The sequence below is a fragment of the Phyllostomus discolor genome, chromosome 12, assembly GCF_004126475.2.
Source record: "Phyllostomus discolor isolate MPI-MPIP mPhyDis1 chromosome 12, mPhyDis1.pri.v3, whole genome shotgun sequence".
In the NCBI taxonomy this organism is placed as follows: Eukaryota; Metazoa; Chordata; class Mammalia; order Chiroptera; family Phyllostomidae; genus Phyllostomus; species Phyllostomus discolor.
This window is the reverse complement of record NC_040914.2, coordinates 39,677,528-39,698,346: the sequence shown is the minus strand read 5'-3', so window position 1 is coordinate 39,698,346 and position 20,819 is coordinate 39,677,528.

Here is a 20,819-nt window from a genome sequence, read left to right as displayed (position 1 = left end):
TTGCAATAGGGTCTTTGGCCTTGAGGCAGCTGAGCTCACATAGCACCTTCAGTAATCACTAATTGTGTGGGCAGAGTATTAAATGTAATCTCTCTTAAGTCTCTGCTTATCTTTATAATGAAATCAACAGTACCTGTTTTAGAAAGTGGTGCATGTGAAATGAGTCTGGATTATAGCAAGCCCTTAGTGAATGATAGCTGTATAATCCCTTCTTTGAATTTCAAGTTTTAGTGAAAATGGTTTTTAAGAAAAACCGAACCCATGCTTTTAAAAAAACTATTTCAAGTGACAGGATTATAGTTGGTTTGCTAAAGGGCTGACTTGAGCTTAGACACTTCTTTATAAAGTATGTTTGTGCACATGTAGACCCAGATACTGTGTACCTGAGGGTACTTAGGTGTATGTGTAAACACACGTGCCCGACACCTCAAGTCAATTGCAGATGTTATGATATTTGGTTCCAGCATTAATTTATAGCTCCTCCTCACTATGGAATTACCACTGCTAAGCAGAATTAACATCCGTGTGTCTTGTTATTATAAATACACCTGCTGATAAGAGTTTCTCCAGGGTCTTTCGTTACCATCCCCTAACCCCAGTGCCGGCTGGGCTGGACGGGCCCCAGCTCACCCGGTCGCCGAGAGAGAAGCAGAGCACAATCATTTGACAGGACTAACAAGCCCCTCTAGGGCGTCCTCCAGCCTCCGGCTGGGAGGAGGAGCGCCACACACAGCTCTGTGCCTCCCGTGGGGGTAAGAAACACCTGCCGCCCCTCAGGGAGAGCCCCTGCGCCCCGCTCTGCGGACGTGTAGTGTCGTTAACCAGATCACATCACTAATTGCCTTTCAGGGTGATCCTCCGTGCGCCTGCCCTTCCTCTGTGCAGGACCAGCAGGTTGTGTGTGTGTGTGTGGAGGGTGTAGTGTTCATTCCTGTGTCCACAGTGTCTAGCCTGCCTTGGGTAGCTCCCGGCACGTATTTGATTAGTTGGGTGGATGGGTGGATGGGTGGATGGGGAGTGGGGGTTTGGCAGATGGGCGGGGGTGGGTGGGTGGATGATGGAAAACAATGGTACACTGGAATGCGCAGCCCCATTTGCAATAGGGTCTTTGACCTTGAGAGACTGAGAGAGAGCAAACTGTGATGATCACTTGGGTAAAGGATCCACTTGTACCTGAATTTTTCTAAAGTTCAGTCAGCATGTTTTTGTTTGTTTGGTTTTTAGTTTGAATCTTACAGGAAATCATCTTGTCTGTGTTTCAAAATGAGCAGACCCCAGCCTGCTCCCTGACGCAGTCAAGCAACTGTGCATGGAAAACCAGCGGTCTTAAACTCTCCCCACTTTCACGCCCTACTTAGTGCCTTACGGGCACTGAGGACCTTCTGAGCTCTCACGGGGTCGACGAACTCTTTCATAAGGGACCGGACAGTGAATAGTTCAGGTTTTGCAGGCCCAAGAGCAAAGTTAAAGACACGTTGTAGGCACTCAGAGGACCATCTGAAATGTAACCCTTTAACAATGCGAAGACCACTCCTAGCTCAGAGGTGCTACAGAAACAAGAGAAGAGCTGCACCGGGCCCACTGGCCGTGTCGTTTGTCAGCTCCTGGCCGAGAGGGGTGAGGGCAGGGCAGCAACACGGCGGCAGTTTCCTGCTGGGAAAACACACGACAGACTTGGCTTTTCCGGTGTGGGTTTTCCATGCGTTTCCACGTGGGAGCCCAAATCCATCCTCTGTGCACACTCATTACAAACGAAACTGCTTGTTTCAGGTCTGCCTTTCCCACCACCCACTGGCAGCTCCCTGCCGGCAGGGCCCACACCTGGCGTACTCATCAACTCTTCCCGCTGTTACGCCTGGTGCATACACTTGCCCAGGTGGTATCTGTAGAATGAATAAGTTACAGAGCTACACTTTACAATCCATTTGTTCCTGGGCTATCTCTTACATCCCAAGAATCTTTTTTTTTTTTTTTTTTGGTGCATCTGTCCCATAATGGATTAATTACTGTGGCTTTAGAGTTTGTTTTCACATTTAGTGCTATGGTCACAGGAGGCATGATTCAAGCAGCGGGCTAGATGCTAGAGATATAGCTGTAAGCATAGAGAGATGGTGTCGTCGTCCTCAGCAGGATCCAATCCTAGTAGGGCCCTGGAGGAAGAAAAGCTCAGTTTCAGAGGAGCAACGGGCAGTGTCTTCAGCGTCTGAGGAGTGAATGCATAAAAGCAGGAAGCGGGTAGAATACTTCATCAAGGTGGGTGAGCAGGTTTGCAGATCAGACAGTGGTAGATCTTCAGATCGGGGCTCGGGGTTTTGTTGGAGGGGAGCTTTCTGGGAGGTATTTGTAGTGTCTAATAAGGGTGCGCTACTTCCAGCCCCCGAACCGAGCGGAGGGTGTTAGTATCTACTTAACGGAGCCCAGCGTCAGTTCCTGCCGAGACTGTGTGACCGGTGCGGCGCTCAGGGTGACTTGTTCATCCGATCCTCCTGACGCAGCAGCAACACAAACTGCCCGGGTCGTTCTTCTGTGCCCTTGCGGTGGACCAAGGGTTCAGCGTGGATTTAAATTTTAAACAGCTACCTGAGACAGCTGGGAGACGATCGCCCAAAGGTGCCCTTGGCTGGGGCTTGCGTCTCCACTGCCCCATACGTGGGTAGGGTTGCTGGCTGCCCCAGATTTTGGAGTGTTAGCTGGCAAGAGGTGAAAATGTCACTGCTCTGGGCCAGGAAAGGAAGCTGAGACCGATTTAGAAATCTCGTCAGCTCCGTGCGCTGCAGAGCAATTAGACGAGTATTTTCGTCCTTGCACCTTGGTTGCAATATTCCCAATATTTTCGTGTTCACGTTGTGCTCTCTCACCATGAACCTCCACCTCAGTGGGAAAACTGGGCCTGTCTTTTATTTTCTATTTCGTGTTTTGGTGTGAAGTTAGATTCTGACCGAATGTCCATAGCCCAAATCCTACCCTATGTGATTTTAATAGACTAAGTAAGTGGAATTGTCTCACAATGCAAATAAGTCCCCAGTGTTTGGAGCTTTAAAAGTTGAGGTTTTGTTAAGCAAAATATAACCGCAGTGAAGCCTTACCTCCCTGCTTCTTTGCTGGCGAGCACGGATACCCACAGAGGGACTGGCACAGGGAAAGTCTCAGCCGGAGTCTTAGGAGGGCGGGAGAAGAGCATGCTGGTTTCTATGCCCGGCTGCACGCGGCGGGCCCAGTGTGGACTCATTATCAGTGTGGACTCTTTATCATCTTCGTTCTAGGAGTTTGGATTCCTTTCTTGCAAGAGAAGGGATTTCTCCTGGGGTCTTGGGATGAAAGCATCCTTGGCCCTTCCCAGTTCTCTCCCTTACTGCTGGGAAGTATAACACCTTCGTGGGAAAGTGCTTTGAGTAGGGTGGCAGGCAGCACCCCCAGAGCAGTCTGCTGTCCCAGCTTCCTGACCCTTGCTCTCGCCCCACACCAGGCTGTGACCTTCAGAGGGCAAGGAGTCTACAGTGAGTGATTGAAGAGATCAAAGTTGTTTAACGGTACAAACTGTCAACTAGTAGGTAAATAAGTCCTGGAGATCTCATACACAGTATAGTAAACACAGACAATATTGTGTTATAAATAACATCACACTTGCTGAGAGACTAGATCTTCATTATCCCACCACGAAAAAGGAATAATTATGTGATGTGATAGGGGTGCTAACTAATGATGAAATGGCAGTTATATTACAACATATCAGTGTATCAAATCAACATGTTGTACAGCTTAAATTCATACAATGGCGCGTGCCAAATATATGTCAGTGTGAAAGAAGATGAACAAAGGAACCATAGGAAGTGGTTAAGGGTACAGTGCGAAGCTTCAGGCCTCAGAGATAGCAGACTTCAGATTCAGCCCCAACACAAGCCTTTTGACCTTTGTGACTGACTTTGCCCTCTCTCCCTCTTTTCTTTTTAAGATTTTATTTATTTATTGTTAGAGAGAGGGGAAGGGAGGAGAAAGGGAGAGAAACATCAGTGTGCAACAGAAACGTCAACCAGTTGTCTCTCGTGCGTCCTAACCAGGGACCAAACCTGCAAACCAGGCACGTGCTATGGCTGGGAATGGAACTGGTGACCTTTTAGTTTGTAATATGATGCCCAACCAACTGAGCCATACTAGTCAGGGCTCCTTTGCCCTCTCTTTGCCTCAGTTTCCTCCGTTGTTTGGAGAAGCGTAACCCCTGCTTCAGAGGAGGGTTGTGGAAATTGTGTGTGACATCATACATCAAGCGTATGACACAGCACCGAGTCCCAGGGGCCAGCTGAGAAAACCCATTCCCGAGGACTGAGGGTGCTGCCAGCCGTGGCACCAGCCCCGCTTTTCCCTGTGAAGATTGTCAGCACCCCTGCCTTTACCATTTTATTTAAGTCAAGTTAGTAGTGGAGAGAAATTCCTCTCTTGTACATCTTAGTAATCTTTAGCGCAAATATGTATGTGTGTGTGTGTGTGTGTGTGTGTGTGTATAGTAACTAAATGCCTTCCTTTACCTCTGTGTTTCTGAAACAGCCCCTGCCTTTTCTGGTGAATGCTCATTTCCCATACCAAAACTCAGTCCTGTTTGTGACTCTGTCTACTGCCTTAAAAACAAGCTAACCAAAAAAATCTTTTTTAACTGAAGTGTGCAAAAAAGTAAAGAAAATAGCTCAAACTACAACTCCATGAATTTTAGCCTTTATATTTTATTAAGCCTATTATCTCTACCATTTTCCCCCTACTCTTATTGTAGAGGAATAATCAATTATCTAACTGTAGATTTCACAAATGCATACATTTGGAAGAATTCATTTTACCAGTGGGTTGAGTTTAGTGGATCATCTTTTTGAGTTTTATGAATATCATAATGTGGTGTATCTTTAAAATTATGTTCCTCGGCTTCCTCAGGAGAACTTCTCCAAATACCTTCCATTACTTTTTGAGGGTCTTTGGAGTCCAATTTATATCTTTCAGATGTTATACCGTGCAGAAATCAGCCTCAAGGCCACCCAGAATGATTCTGTTTATATTTATTTGATTTAGTTTTATACTTTCTGCAGATATGGAAGAATGGCCCCAGAATGGCCTCCGGAAATGTGGTTATCACTCAGCTTTAGTGTGGAACACAACCGCTCCCCCAGCTGCTGGGAGGCAAGGCCAGGGCTGTGGAAGCAGCGATGGGTTATATGTTGGAAATATGGGCATGTTTGGGGCAAAAGTAGGTTTACAGTTGTTCATACGGAAAATTGTATGTATATAAATAAACTAACATGTTGGAAATCAAGTGAGCACAGAACTAGGGAGGTTAGAGTATAAGGGCTTTTAAACAAATGACCTTCAACTTCATCATCTTTTCCCAAATTCTTCAGACTAAGAACTAAGTGCCCTTTTCTTTTTCACAAAAACCCTATATGCTAATGTAGGCATAGATCTCTTTTTACAGTAGCCACGTACTCTTTCAGTGCAAGCACCTTCAGTCCATATTTGTCTATACTGGGTGTTTTAAAGAGACCAGAAGCTTCTCAAAGAAGATGGTGTCTGAATTTTTTTAAAGACAAGTGTTTATTGAACTCTCACCTACCTACCTGTATACATGAAGAGACAGCTGAAAAGGTAGTTGGGGAGTTTTTCCCTCTGTGCAGTTTACCCCAGAGTTCAAACTGAGACTTAACCTTCGTTACCACCAGTGTCCTCTTGGTTTTTAGGTGGCCGCTGAGGGATCATTAAGAGCCTGCCCCGTGCCATAGCTCATGTGGAAGCTGGAAGAGAGTTGAGCAAATGTGTCCAGATTTATAGAATTGGGAAGGGGTGTAACACAATATAATATAACAAGCAATCCAGGGTCAGCAGTGGATGAAAGTGGAGGGTTGGTGAGAAGTGAGTCTGGAGACTGGACTTGAAGAGGTGAGCACACAGATGTGGTATTATACACAGATGAGCACACAGATGTGGTATACAGATGTGGTATTATAAAGCTGTACAGCTGAAGTTTATATAATGTTATTAACCAGTGTGACCCCAATAAGTTTAATAAAAATAAATATAGCTCATAAATACTAAAAAAGACAAGCTAGTATTTTTAGAGGTAGCAGGTCTAGAGAAGATTTTAGTCATTATTAAATGACAGTCAAGGGCTACATGATGGCATCCACCAAAACTTTTATTTCTTGCACTGTTTTGTTCTTATTATGGAAAGGAAATTAGCAAGCAGTGGAAAGACCACATCTGAGCAATTTCTGTGGCTTTGCTATTGGCATGAGCCTCACGTCACTGAAAGCCTATTGGAAAGCAGCAATTATACTGGAAATCTAGCGTTCTGTCATCGTCATCATAATCACTTCCTCCACATGATACTAATTCAGAACAGACACAACATGGACTTCTTCATGTCCAGAGGGGATTTACATAATCTCAGGCCTTGTCCAGGTCAAGAGAGATTTCCATTTTCTAGCACATTGTCCATAAATTTACTGCAAAGGTCTAAACTGAGTGCTGTGTCTTCAAGTGGTCAAATCAAGGACATTCGGGATATGAGATAACCAGAGTAGGGCCGATGCCGGCTGGAGTGAAAGGCTCAGTTACTTCCGTCTGCCTTGACTGGCCAGGGCGCTCCTAGGCAGCAGTGAGCCAAACCCAGGGGTCCTTGCTGCATGGTCTGTTGAGGTAACCAGGCTAAGTCCAAGAGACCATCTTGGCCTCATCCCTGTGTTCGAAGGATATATTGTCTAAGGAAGTAGCTAGTATTTTCTTGTGTGAGGTTTGGAGTAATTCGTGGATTGGAAAATGTATGTCTTGTCCACATGGAGGCATTAAAAGATAACAGCTATTTTGAGACCATGGTCGGACTTGTGCTTGGTGAAAATGGCCCCATGCTATACTGAATCTGAAATCTAACATTATCTTTGAAATTTACAAGTGGTTTATTGCTTTAAGTGCCATCAGGAAGGTCCCCAGTGCTTTGCTCAGTCCATTCAATAGAGGCATTAAAAGAACCACAAACTTTTTAGTCTTCGTTCCTTTTCAAGTGAGCTGGCCTTTTTTGCTAGCCTTCAGGCCCTCCGGGACAAGTCAATTATGAAATAAGACCATAAATTCTCAGTGCTAAGTATGCCCAGGGGCTTTGTGAGGGAGAAGAAGAGGAAGGTGATGGTGAACTAAATGCACCTTGGATGCGGTCCCACCGTAAGTGGGTCTCGCAGTTTAATGGGTTACTGTGACACAAAAGGATCTTTGCTTGGCTATTAAAACCATTTGTCCCCACACAGGTTTCTTCTGTTCCTCCGCTCCCCCGCCTCTCTGCCCTCCCCACGCCCACAGCCCCGCTCACTACCTTTCCTAACTGCCGTTCCTTCCTGTATCCCACTTCATTCTCTGATTTGCCCATAATCAGTAGGGATGGAAGACTTCAACTCAACAGTGAGATGGTACTGTTTATGCCTGGCAGTACTGACGAAACTACAATCTTGTTTTACTAGGGTCTAGGGTGGTCAAAACAAGGGCGACACCCAGGGTTTGGCTTCCAAGAGCTGGAGTTAAAGGGAAACATTCTCTCAAGGAAACCAAGAGTGGAAAAGACAGGGGAGGTGCCTCAGGTAGAGGCCCTGGGGAAACGACGTGATGCGGTACAAAGGGCCCATTTAAACTCGGCCCCTTATAAATTGTGTGCCTTTGAGGAAGTCATTTCGTATCTCTGACCTTCAACCTCATTGGCTGTAAACTGGGCATAATAAAGGATTTTTATAATGATTGCAAATAATTTATATTGTGTCTGACCTATGGTAGGTGTGTGAAAAATATGAGTTTACTGTTCTTTGATCATCATCATCATCAGAGCTGAGGATCAAGCCAAAGACACCACACTCAGTTGGCGAGCCCAAAGGGTAGAAACAGGTTCAAAAAATAGTAGACAAAACCAAGAGTCTGAACGCGAGAGAAGTGATGCCTAGGGTTTTCTCTCTAGTTGGTTTTACACACGTCACATCTCCAGCATTCAGAACCATGGAAGCAGAGTGCCCAGGTGTAGGCAAGACCGTTAGCCTCTACCTGTATTCTCCAAACACAGCAGTCTTTGGGGATTAAGTTCTAAGGCTTCAAGTCCCTGAATTACATTCCTGGCCCCTCACTGTGCCTAGATGGGAAAAGGGGCTGTTGCAAATAAGGTTAAAAGGGATTAACCTACCAAATCCCATCACCAGTCGACACGCAGTGAACACTTAACCAGACACGTTCCTTTCTTTATGGTAACTTACATTTTTCTTTAAAACATGAAAATCTGGAGTGCTCATGTAATTTATTAAGCCTTGAGAGTCTCCTTTGCACTGTTTTGGGACTTGTTGATTTCATGAAACGTTATGTCTATGGGATCAGATATTTAAACTTGCATTTCCACAAGAGAGAATTTGAAAGATAAAATAGAACTTGTGTCTTTGATCTCTTCCCTTTGTATGGGGCTGCATATTTTGAGAGCTGTAAAAGCTCCTTTCAGGGGTCTGTATCCCTTCACCTCCTCATACACACCTCACATTTCCATTGTATACCTGCTCTTCACAGAAGCCACTTTCTCAGAGGGTCCCAATACCTCTTCATTGCCCAGACAGCTTAGCAGACTTGATTTCTGCATGATTTCCAGCACAGTTGACTGCTCGTCTCTGGATTTTCTCTCATCCTTTGCTTTCTATCGAGGTTCACTTGTCTCTTCGTTTTAATTCATCATCTTCATTTCTGGCAGGTTTACTTACCTAAAATTCGTACTATTTTCTTTTTTAGAGTCCTTCAGTATTTTCCAGTGGCCGATGGGATAAGGCACAATTTCTCTTACATTGCATAGAAAGGCCCTTTGAATCTTGCTCCTGCTTTTCCTTGCAACTTTGTCTCCTGTGAGGCCCCTTAGGAACCCTATGTTCCAGTGACATGAACAGACTTCTTTCAGGTTCACTGTGCTCTTCCAACCCTTCATTCCTCTGCTAATTACAGGCTAACTCAGATGGATGGGGATCTTCTACTTCCAGAAAATCCCTGGGCTCAACATTGATCTACTCTAGAACCTATTTGCTGTATGTCTTCCTCCATCTCTAGTTTTGAATTACTTTATAAAAAGAGCATATTTTCTCCCGATGACCGAAGGCCTAGCACAATGCCTGGCACATCGTAGGAAAAAAACAAAACTTTATTTTAGATAGACGAGGTTGTGTCGGTTCACCTCTGCAGTTTCTCAGCTATCTGTGTCCTCATTTCCTTTCTCTCCGTTGTCTCCCAAACTAGAGAGTGAAGTCTTCAATTAGAATGTCACAAATCCTTTGAATTATTCTGTCTTGTGTTCTGTGTCATCTCACTCGTATCCATCAGAAACACAGAAATCAGGGCAACGTTCCTGAAGTATTGTGTGCACAAATAAATCACACAAAAGGCATAACTAGCAAAGTTCCACGTATATATCCATGTTAGGGGAAATTGTTTCCCTATAAGTTGACCCAATCATACCCTAAGATGATCTGCCCATTCATTACTAGCTCTGCATAGTAATTAGAATACTATGGAAGGCTCCCTTTCATTCACGAAAAAATAATCAGGAAAATGTGAACAACCTAGATGTTGAAGAATTGCATGATAATAATTTACATTCATAGTAATAACCCAGAGGCATAAGGAGCCTAAAATAGCTTCTGAATTTTCAAAGAAAGATTAAAATTATATTCAGCATTTTTTAGCTGTGATTTCAATCCTGTTCTGATTTTCTGAAAACTGACATATGGGGTGTGTGTGTGTGTGTGTGTGTGTGTGTGAGAGATATGATCCCATTTCTTCCAAACATATAAGGAATATATAATAGTCTTTTTTAGTTACATGCAATATTCAGCATTCTTAGCACCAACTGTATGCCTGCCATTCTCCTAACCAATGTACATGACTTCTCAGGGAAAAAGAATAAATTAAAAAAGCTGGAATTCTATGCTACTTTCTATTCCCTAAATAAACTCCTCAAAGCTCTACAGTGATCTGGGCTGAGTTTAGATACCAGTTGTTTCTTCATTTTTATGTATTTCCATAATGAATGCACATTGCTCTTCATTCCATGGAGATTTGCGATGGATTACAAGAGCACACAGTAACATTTCAAAGATGAATTAAAGTAAATATGCGGAAGAAGTAAAAAAAAAAACGGGTCAAATGTGAATGAAGCCAGGAGTGGCTGCTGCCTAGGCATGCGTTTCATAAGGTGCTGCATGACCCTCGTCCTGGAGCAAGGTAGTCAGTGCATGTGGGTCTGACTCCCCGCTTCTCCCTCCTGCTTCCTTTTTTCCTTCCCACACAGGCCGGGGCAGATGGGCAGGTGTTTCCCTTCCTCCTCCTCTCTGGGGCTTGCTTGCACACATGCACTCCTTTGTCCAGAGGTAGCACATCCCTTCCTGTCTTTCCTGGGGTTATTTTGGATCTGTTGCTTAATTTACTAGGGAGAATAAATCACACTTTGCCCGAAGTCTTAGGGTTAATCAGCAAAATGCTACCTTGTTTCTTTTCTTTTTTTTTTTAAATTACACTCAATAAATTTACCCCCTAATAAACTTATGTACCCTCCCCTACTCTAAGAAACTTGCCTTTTGTCCAGAAATCTAACACCTTGCAAGAAACTGTGAGCTAGGTCTTGTCCTGCACTTGTGTCTTTGTCTGCCCTCCAAGCCCCCAGAGCTTGGCCAGATGAACCCCGTTATTGGCTCACAGTTTCCTACCAGTGGGGATCCTTTCTCATTCTCTGAAGAAGCTTGACTTTCCCAGCACTGGCTCTCTCTTGAATGGTATCCAGCCGCACAGTCAGGCAAAGGTTTCCTGTGCATGGACACCTCTCCAACCTACACACCCGCCTCAGTGCTGTCTCTCGTCTCCAGAGTCTGGCTGGAGAAAGAAACAGGTGCTGGCTCAGCGTTGCTCCACTCTGGTCTCCCAGGAGCGCTCATGGTAGCCCAGCACAGTTCCTTTTAGCTGCCCTTCCCTCCTCCTACCCCAGTACCATGCACACGGAAGACTTAGTTTGCTGTGCGTCTCTGTCTGGGAGGCCAAATCCCTGTCTCCCTGCAATTACACCATGGGATGAGGAAGGAAAGGGCGCAGGTCGCCACCTCAGTGTATAAATACACTGAGGCTTCTCCCATCTTTAACCCAATGAGCAAGCCAGCTTACCTCCACGGACTTGGGGTCCCCCCACAGTACAACCTGTCAATTCCCACCACACAGACAGTTTTGGGAAAAGGAGCCATTTGCACACTTACTGTCCACACTGTCTTAATTTCCACCCTGTCAGTGGTGGAAATGTCCATGTTTGGTTCACCAGAGACTTTTTTTGCATTAATTTTGATTTGTAGAAAACGGTGCTTAAAATATTACTAATCTTGATTACTTACTGTATTTTGCCATTTATTATATGCATCCATGTTTTTGGCCTGAACTTTCAGGGAAAAAAATCTTTTGTTTCAATTTTTATTTCAAGTATTTATTTATATTTAGATACTTGTTTTTGTATTATAAAGGGTATTTTGCATATGGATATAGCTAGTGCTTTGCAGAGTTACACTTTTAACACAAGCATAAATAAAAGAATTAAAAACATTTATATAGAGATACAGAATTAGTGCTATCTATGTATAATGCACATCCTTATTTCTCAAAAAACCAGGCAAAAAAGTATACATTATACAGCAAAATACATAGTTTTTTGATATTCCCTTCCATTGTGCTCCCGAGGTAAGTGCCTCACTGGCGGTCCCCGAGCCGCGGCCCTGTTCCCGTCGTCATCGAACTTCCGATCCCAGCACTGCAATGGGAACTAGCTTAAAAGGTTCATAAAGATCCCTGATGTGTTATATTTTTAGAGGACTCTTTTTCACTCTCTTCGTTGACATTCTTTTGAGCATTTCAAACAATCAAACAAGACATACACAGAGACAATTATTATAAAAAATGCTAATACGCGTATCCCCAACCCTGTCTCTGAAGTGTCAATATCTCGTTTTCTTCCCTATTTCGGTATTATGTTAATACCACTTTTATACTTCCTAACAGTACAGTAACACTCAATTATAAACCTTTCCAGGGTGGCAGTATTCTCGCCCAGACCGAGAAGAAAATAGGTATCAGTTCAGACCGCCGAGACTGCAAGATCTGGTTGACTGTTTACTTCTTCGATACGGCAGAAAAACCCAGGTCGTTTCTCCCAAGCTATAGACATCGGGGCCGAAGCTTTCCTTTTAAGATAATCTTCCCTTTTTACATAGATTTTTTTAAAAAGCGGGTCCACACTCTCCCTGCAGATTCTAGCATTAGTAGCCTGGAATGTGTGCGTCACGTGTCGAAGTCTTCCCTGGCCAGCATGACCCAGCCCGTCGTCCGGTTGCTGGGATAACCCGGACACTGGGGTAACCCCGTCTACCCGCATTATTTCAAGTGTGCGGACGCCACGCTAGCGACTCATTATCATTCAGGGAAACTTCCAGAGGTAGCACCTCTCGGGAGAGGTGGAACCAAGGTTGTGCGATGAGGGCTGCTGTTTCAGACATTTGGCCGGTTCCTGAAACTGGAACGCAGCCTTGAACCAACTCTGCTGAGCTACTGTGTGTGAGCACGGGTGCCTCTGGGGCCCTCCTGCGCTCGGTTCTCTGTGTTTTCCCTGAGCAGCTGGGCCAACTCACAGTTCCCAGTAGTTCTCCTCCTCTCTTTATGCAGGCAGACAGTAGTTTTATGTCCCTGCTTTGGAATCAAACAGAATTAATAGAAGAGATAAAATGTCAATTTATGTTAATATCCTCTCATTAAAATTAATAAATAATTAAACAGGTCCCTTAATAGCCAAACTTCTATGTTCGTTTTCATTACCTTTAGTATACTTCATATTAACTTTTTTCTTAGTGTAATTAGGAAATTATGGCCTTTCACAAACTCATCATATTTCAATTAACCACAATTATTGTGCCCTTTTGGATGCTCGAATTATAATTTGGCCTGCGGGAGGCCTCTGAGCTAGCTCTGACGTCCTTTCAACCCTGTTCCTGGCGCCTTTGGAAGTACCTCTGTTTATGGCCACAGTGGGTATTCCAGGCTCATTCTGTGTGTGTGTGTGTGTGTGCGCGTGCACAAGCATGCTCGTACATACCCCAGGAGAGCTAGTTTCCTTCCAGTGAAGTATTAGACATCCAAATCTTGCCATTTAGGATTTCATGTGAGAACAGGCAGTGAACGTAAATGCTACTACTGTTGAGACACTTCTAGCTGGAAAAATATTGCTTTTTAACTTCATGAGTTCACATTGATTTTTCCTAATAGTATTAACATAATTAAATTGCTGTACATGATGCTTCTTATAAGCATGAAGTTTTATTGATCTCTAAGACTTTCTAGTATATTGCTATAACAAATGACCTCAGCTTGAACCTTGCTTTTCTCATCACTCTAGCCATGATATTGGCTTTGTGTTTATCTTCAGGTCACACTGTGACATTCAGGACTTTGAACACTTGGTCTTTGTTCCTCCACCTCATCGAGGCCCTTATCATACTGATGACCAGTCTCCCCCCAGATGACTCCTAGGCCTTTGGCAAATGCACCTAAGTGGTTCTGGCTGCTGAGGAGTAATAATTGCCCTGGGTGGTGGCATATTGAGTTTTTGCTATTCCAAAAAGGGATAGGCTTCACTCAGCTCAAGGTGTCCTCTCTCTGTTTGGAAGTATGAGTCTCAGAGGACCCATACTTCCCTGTGTTTTGTCCATATTTCCTCCACCGCCAGTTCTGTCTCTGTAGCTTGTAGCCTGTGACTCCTAGCACAGTTGAATATGAGACGCAGTCTCTGGATACTCTCTTCAGTGAGACCATACAGAGGACAAGAGCACTGTTCCCTGCTCAGCCTGGTTAATGCGGTTCCTCCTGGAAGTCCTGGTTTTCTTACCTTTTTTCATAAGGAGCGTCCTCGACGGGTAACTCCAGACTTACTGATCCCTTTGTTTAAGGGATCTGGAACTCTGCAAGGGTTTGCTCTGGCTGCAACGACTTGAGCTTCCCTCCACAGTTTGGGTGGTGCCAGGAAAGCCCTCCTCCTTCTACACCTAGGGAGAGGGCCCTGGACAAGGAAGTGGGAGAACATTCGCTTCGCCTGGTAACAGCTAGAAAGAAGAGACTACAAAGGGACTCAGAGCAAGCATGGAATTTGGTGTTGACTGTAGGCAGGGTTTCGTTTTATGCCTCTGAAGTGGGGCAGAGTGCATGAGAAGTGTCAGTTTGCTGCAGGTTTCCCGCTAAATGAGGCAGTCTGGGTCCTGAAATAATGCAGTGTGTATGCATTTTTAGTATGAATGAAAAAATTTAAATTGTCATAATGCATGTTCATTTTTTGAATGGTAACTCAGAAATGTATATGAATATAAAATCTGCCACTTGCTAAGACTTAGGTATTCTTCCAATATTCCCAATATGCTAGGACAGATACTACTGTTATTCCCATTGTAAAGATGGGTAAATCACAGATCAGAAATGCGAGGTAAATTATGCACAATTGTAACTTACTATGTGGTCAGTTGCGACCCAAACTCAGGTAGTCTGCCTCCAACTGCGGAACCCTCGTGCTAAGTGTGGTATGTGTGCGTGACGTTGTACTTATATTTTTGTCCATGTCTGTGACCATTTTCTCAGGAACAAGTCATTGGAGGGGAATTTCTGAGCCAAAGAAAGTGAACAATTTGAGTATTGAAATAGATACTACCAAATCACTTTCCAGAGTTTTTACAGGCATGTAAAAATTCATGGCTGTGCCAGCAATTTAGTAGGGAGCCTTTCCATCAAACTGTTATCAGCACAGAAAACGTCCTATCTATTTTATTGAATTTCTTGGGGTGACATTGGTTAATGAAACTATACAGGTCTCAGGTGTACAGTTCTATTATACATCATCTGTATGTCGTACTGTGTGTTCACCGCCCCAGGTCTCCCTCCATCATCACTTATCTCCCTGTCACTCTCTTCATTTACAAAGTGTTCTTGCCATTTTAGTGGGGTGAATAAAATGTATCTTGTAGTTTTCTTTAGTATTTGATTACTTATGAGCGTGAATGTTTCTGCATGTTTATTATATTTCGCCTTCAAAATATTCTTGTGTGGATCCTCTGCTCACATTTCTTTTGGAGTATTGGAATTTGACTTACGGATTTGTAACAGTGCTTTGTGTTTGGATGATATTACCCTTCTGGCCTGTTGCTAAACGACTTTTCCCCATTTGTGATTTTTATTGTGAACTGTGTTTTGATATAGAGGAGTTCTAACTGTGGAATACTCAAATCTGCGTAGCTTTTCCTTTGTAATTACTTTCATTGCTTTTCTGTTCAGAATGTCTTTCCCTCTCCAGTGATCTGATAAGTATTCACTCATATTTTTGTCTGCGTATGATTTTTTAATCCATCTTTTTAAAAATTGTTTAGTTTTTAGCTGCTGCACAGTGAGGACATGATTTGAGTTAATCAATTTTCTCAACCATCTTATGAAAAACCTCCCTCTCTCTCTCTCTCTCTCTTTTTTGGTGCTTACTTTATTAAGCTGGGACATGTACCGAGGTCTATTTGAGGGCTGATGGTTCTATTTTGTCAGCCCGTCTGCCATTTCTTGAGCTGGTTCAGTGTTGCTTGCGCTACATTTTAATACCTAGTAGGACGTGCCTCTTTAATTGCCCCACTTTACCTACTCCAATACGTTCTTAGTTTTGGGTTTTTTTTTTTTGCTTGTAATTCAACTGTGTGAACTTCAGAATCACTAAGTAATACAAGAAAGACAGTATGGCATGTCTTTTGGTTTTCATCGTGCCATTGACATGTTTAACTCGGCACTGCAAAATCACAGTTGTATTTGTTCTTTTGCTATGTGTCTGTGTCAAGTTTTATGTCAGTGTTATGCTAACTTCATAAAGTGAATCTGTATTTTAAGCTCTTGTTTTTATAGCTGGAAAAATATATGGAATTATCTGCTTTGGAAAGTGTGAAAGTTGTCACTGGTTAAGTTTTCAAGCAATGGAAAATCTTTAGAGGTAATTGTCTTAGGGTCAGGTAAAATTGTCATGAAAATACCCATTTAATTCAGTTTTTGAAAATTTATTAGCACTGTTTTTAAAATATTTTATTGTTTGTTACACTTGTTTTTATTTCATATATTTTCTACTTGTAATTTCCATTAATGTTCTTTCTCTTTTCTTTCTTCTGTTTCTCCACATGGGTTTTGAATTCAACATTTAAAAAAATTGCATCTACTCAGATGTTTATCATTTTCACTTCTTTGCTGAGCTTTAGGATATATTCAAATTAAGAGATAATTTGAAATATAGGACTGTGAATATTGTAAGTAGCAAACACAGGCTATATGGTAGAAAAGCATATGGACCAGGCTAATTGGACAGTGGAGGCTGTGGTGGGATGGGGGATGAGGTTGGTGAGAAAAACTCTGAGGAAAAGGAAATAAGCTTCAACTCTGCCCAAATATTTGTTTCAAGCCAATGAAGTTGGCTTAGCCCCAATTCTGTCTTTGGTTGGACACAATATATGATTCGTGTATTTTCAGAAAAAGAAAAAATCCACCCATAGGGTAGAATCTAAGCATCTATTTTCCATTCCAGTGGCAATCAGAAGTCATTCTTCACATTTATTCAGCTTTGTATTTGCCTGTGAACAAAACTGAAGCTGGCAAAAGATGGTTCATGTGAATTACTTTGGGGGGGGGCTCTGCCTGCAGGGCCTCCCCAGCTGCTACGGATGAGAATAAGTCTACCAAGACACAATCTGCTTGGGGAGGAAAGGTGGCCAATCTCTCACAGGGGAAGGGCCAAGAGCCTTTTCCTCAATGGCTTTTCTTGGGTTTGTTTACACAGGAATTCAGGTAAAGCTCCTTACTCACTGCCGGGAAGTAAGGATCAAATAACAAGGAACTCTGAGGGCCTATTTTGAGTCAGGGTCAGATAGCTAAAGAGCTGTAAAAACTTTAAGGAACAAGCTTACTTCTTCTTTGGACCCTTATTGTTCAACTGAGAGCATTCTAAGCAAAGCAGGTTTCACAGGATTTTACATATTCTTTCTTAGGCCTGATCACCTGGGGAACCTGCCCTTTTCAGCAGGGGCACCACCCTGTCATTGTTTCAGGCTTAGGTGGAGCAAGGGAACTAAGGCAGCCAAGAGATTAGGAGATTTTTTCGCAGACAATGAGGATTCAGACTATTTCAAAGCCGAGGGGCGAGGGTCCATCACCTCCTTTTGCTGTAGCCCCCAAAGTCCTTCCTTGGGGGCCTCCCACGTGATTGTGCCTGTCTTAGGTTGTTCCCCTCTTGGGGAATCTTACCCATCATTGGCTAACAGACCAAGCATTGGGGGCCAGTTACAGATGAAGTAAAAGGAGCAGAAGCGGAGCTCCTGCCAGGGAGATAAGCTTTTGTCTCCTTAGTGGCTTACTGTCCAAGGTTCTTCCCTCAGCCTTATCCTTGGCGGGGGTTACAGCTTCTGATACCAGGCAGGGCGGTTCCCAACAGTACTTGAACAACAGTTTCTCATTGTTTTGAATTACACTGAGGCTGCCTGCTGTGAAATCTTGCTTCAGCCCTGGAATGGGGGATGATTGTCATTTTTTTCTGTGCCCATGAAGTTAACCCACCTCTTTCCCACATAAATGAATTGATGGCCCTTTCCAAAGTGGGGGAGAAAAGCTCTCCAAATCCTAATGACAGCTTATTGATGTTTTAGGAATCAAAAGCCAGTTTATCCTTCCATGCCACCCAATCTTCTTTATGCTTCCCTAGATCAGATTCCCAGGTTACATGGCTTCTCAGTGTTTGGAATACCTCTAGTAGACAACAAAGTAAGGAATCCTGGACCCACAGCGTTAACTAGCAATATGAACAGCTAACTTAGAAAAGTCACCTGGCCCAGAGAAGTAGTCCAGAGGTCAAACTAATCAGGAGGGCCCTACAGCCATTCGTAATACCCACCATTCCTAAACTCACCATCTACCACTAGGGGGACCGATGGGTGGAAAAGCCACACGCCCTGGAGGGGTGGCTGCAGTGTTTCTCCGAGGCAGCATTTCAGGTCGTCCGGTGGAGGTGTTGGGTGGGGTCTAAGCTGTTGGACAGGGCCGTCAGTTGTCCATTTCAGAGGGGGCACCACAGATCCTGGGAGTCCTTTGTAGTTCCCCCTCCTGCCCCTCAGCGGTCCCACCAATTTGGGGTAGAAAAAGCGGATTTTGATTCCTGGCGCTTGCTAGCTGTGTGTCCCAGAAAGCCCCTGGTGCTCTTTCTCATGAGTAAAACGGGGCTGGCAAAATCAGCTCTCCCTGACGGGAGGTTCGAATGAGGTGGAGGACCTCAGAGCGGTCTGCCAGCAATCATGTGCTGTAAGACACCACGCCAGCTACTGTTCTGCTGCTGCTCCTTTTGCCTGCACGCGAGAGGAGCCAGCAGAAGCACCCGAACCCCTGGCCTAGAGGTAAATAAAGGATGAGCAAGAGGGAAGGGAATGGTGCACATTAAATTCTTTCTTTCTGACTGTCGTGAGGCTGACAGCTAATTTCCTCAGGCCAACTTTGATTCTTCAGGCTTCAGGCATAGGATTATTTTCATAGCTGCTTACTGTTACTTATAGGAGGCATCTACAACCTTAATATGGAATCCTCTCCCTGGCAGCAGTGTTTGACTTCTCTCAAGAAAGTTAAGTTTTTATCTAAAATAAATGGTCAGAACTGGTGGTGCCTCTTTTTGGACTGTGTATGAGGCAGTGAGGTATAGACCAGACAGCCGGAGAGTCAAGTCCTGTCCCTCCTGAGCTGTGTGACACTGGGCTCGTCCCCACAAGTCTCTGAGTCCCATAATTGTAACACAGGGACAACACGAGTCCCGCCCTCCCCCAGGACCGACCGCTGGGTGGTAAGTGAGCTCCAGTGTCGGGAGGCATTGCCACCGTGGCAGGGGTACCAGACACCTGGCTTCAAAGGCCGGCTCTGCCGTGTCCTGGGTGTACGGCATTGGTAAGGTTAGTTAACCTTTCTGGACCTCTGTTTTCTTATCTGTAAAACAGGGCTAATAACAGTAACTAGTTGAGAGGATGGCTGTGAGGATTAAATTGTAAGTGCAGGTGAAGTACTTGGAACAAACGGTGCCTGGCTAGAGTAAGCAGACAGTAAGCACTAGCGCTTATTATTACAAGGGAAGAATGTGAATAAGACTCGAAGGCTATAATGCGGCCTGAGTGCCATTTCAGCAGCAGCAGGGTGGCTGTTCAGAGACAAGTAAACAGTCTCCCCTGGGCTTTGCAGCTCACGGTGTGGGCGCAGGGAAAGGGGTGAGCTCATCAAGGGTCTTCTCTCTATACAGCCAGGAAGCACCCCCGGGTGCCAGAGTGACGGAGGGGGCCCAGGGTGAAGAAGAGGAGGACTCTGTAGAAAAGTTGGCTATGGGTGAGGGAAGGGTAGGGGGAGCAAGGGAGGGGCGGCAGCGAGGTGACAGACAGCGGGGGACTAGTGTAACCATGGTGACAAGAACTGGGGGGGGGAAAATGGAAAGAGACCTGCGTGGTGGGAGCCAGTTCAGGTAGGAGAGAGCCCAGACAAGGGGAGGGGGCATCTGAAATGGACACCAGGCCTAGGTGAGATCATGTCTAGAACCACAGAAGGATGAAGCAGCTTATATTTAACTGGTCCAGCAAGACAATGCCCCCATCATACTCCACCCATTCTCCTTGAAGTGCTTTGAGGGTAAGTGAAAATTATAGGAGCGTCAGTTGTTACTCATTTCAGACTTAAGCCTGCACTGATACACAGGAGCCTAAGAGAGTGGGTCATTTTCTTTGACACAATTATTAAGGAAAGGCTTTTCAAATGATCAGTTGTACCCCCACCCCCCACGCCCTCCAGAGGCCCAGGTGGAAGATGCTAAGTGCTTCTTGGTACTTGTCCAGTTTTTTTTCCAGTTTCCTCTGAGCTTCCAAAAGCCATCTGAGTACTAGTAGATTCTAATGGTAGTGCCATGTGGTCCAAACTCCAGGTAATAGTTTATAAAGAGCAGCTGCCATGAGCCGGGACATCAGGCCAAGGCCAAGGAAAGTGGCCCCAGCCACAAAACTAGGGGAGGGGTGGAGACCAGCGCAGGTCTGTGGCTAGTCGCTTCCCGTTAGTTGCAGCCCGGCTGCATCCTCCCGAGGAAGGGCTCCAGGCAGATGGAGGGCTTAACTCCAGCCCTCTGTGGGGGTCGCTGCGACTGTGCAGCAGCCTCAGCCTAGACACTGTGGCTGGGGGGCGACTGAGTGTTGGTGAGGCTACGAAGGAAGCACGGCACTTTCCTCTGGTTGTGCTTCCGTTCCTTTCTCTCCTTTCGGGCTGGGGCGGTTTAGGCACACCCAGTGGTCGGGGCGGGGGGCGGCAGAGGCCAGTGGGCTGCCGAAGCCTTGAGCAGCTCTGACCTCTGGCACTTCCGCAAGCCCCACAGCGCAACATCTGTCCCCAGAAATGCCCTGGCGGAGGTGAAGAGAGACCGCAACCCCTTTCTGAGTACTCGGCCTATTCTCTTTTCCTAGAAACAGCCCCAGCCCCCCTCCCCCCCAGTCTAGGGCCCACATACCGGAACTCTAGGTCCCCGCCCTGCGGGGGCGCCTCCGCACCCCATCTCTGCGCCGCCAGTTCCTCGTGCAGTACCACCCAGTCTCCGCGGGGGCGCCCCGTTCCCCGCAGCGCCATCTAGGGGCCGGGCACCGCCTCCCTCCCACAGGGGCCTCCCGGGGCCCCCGGGCCCCCGCACCCCTCTTACTCCGCAAGGA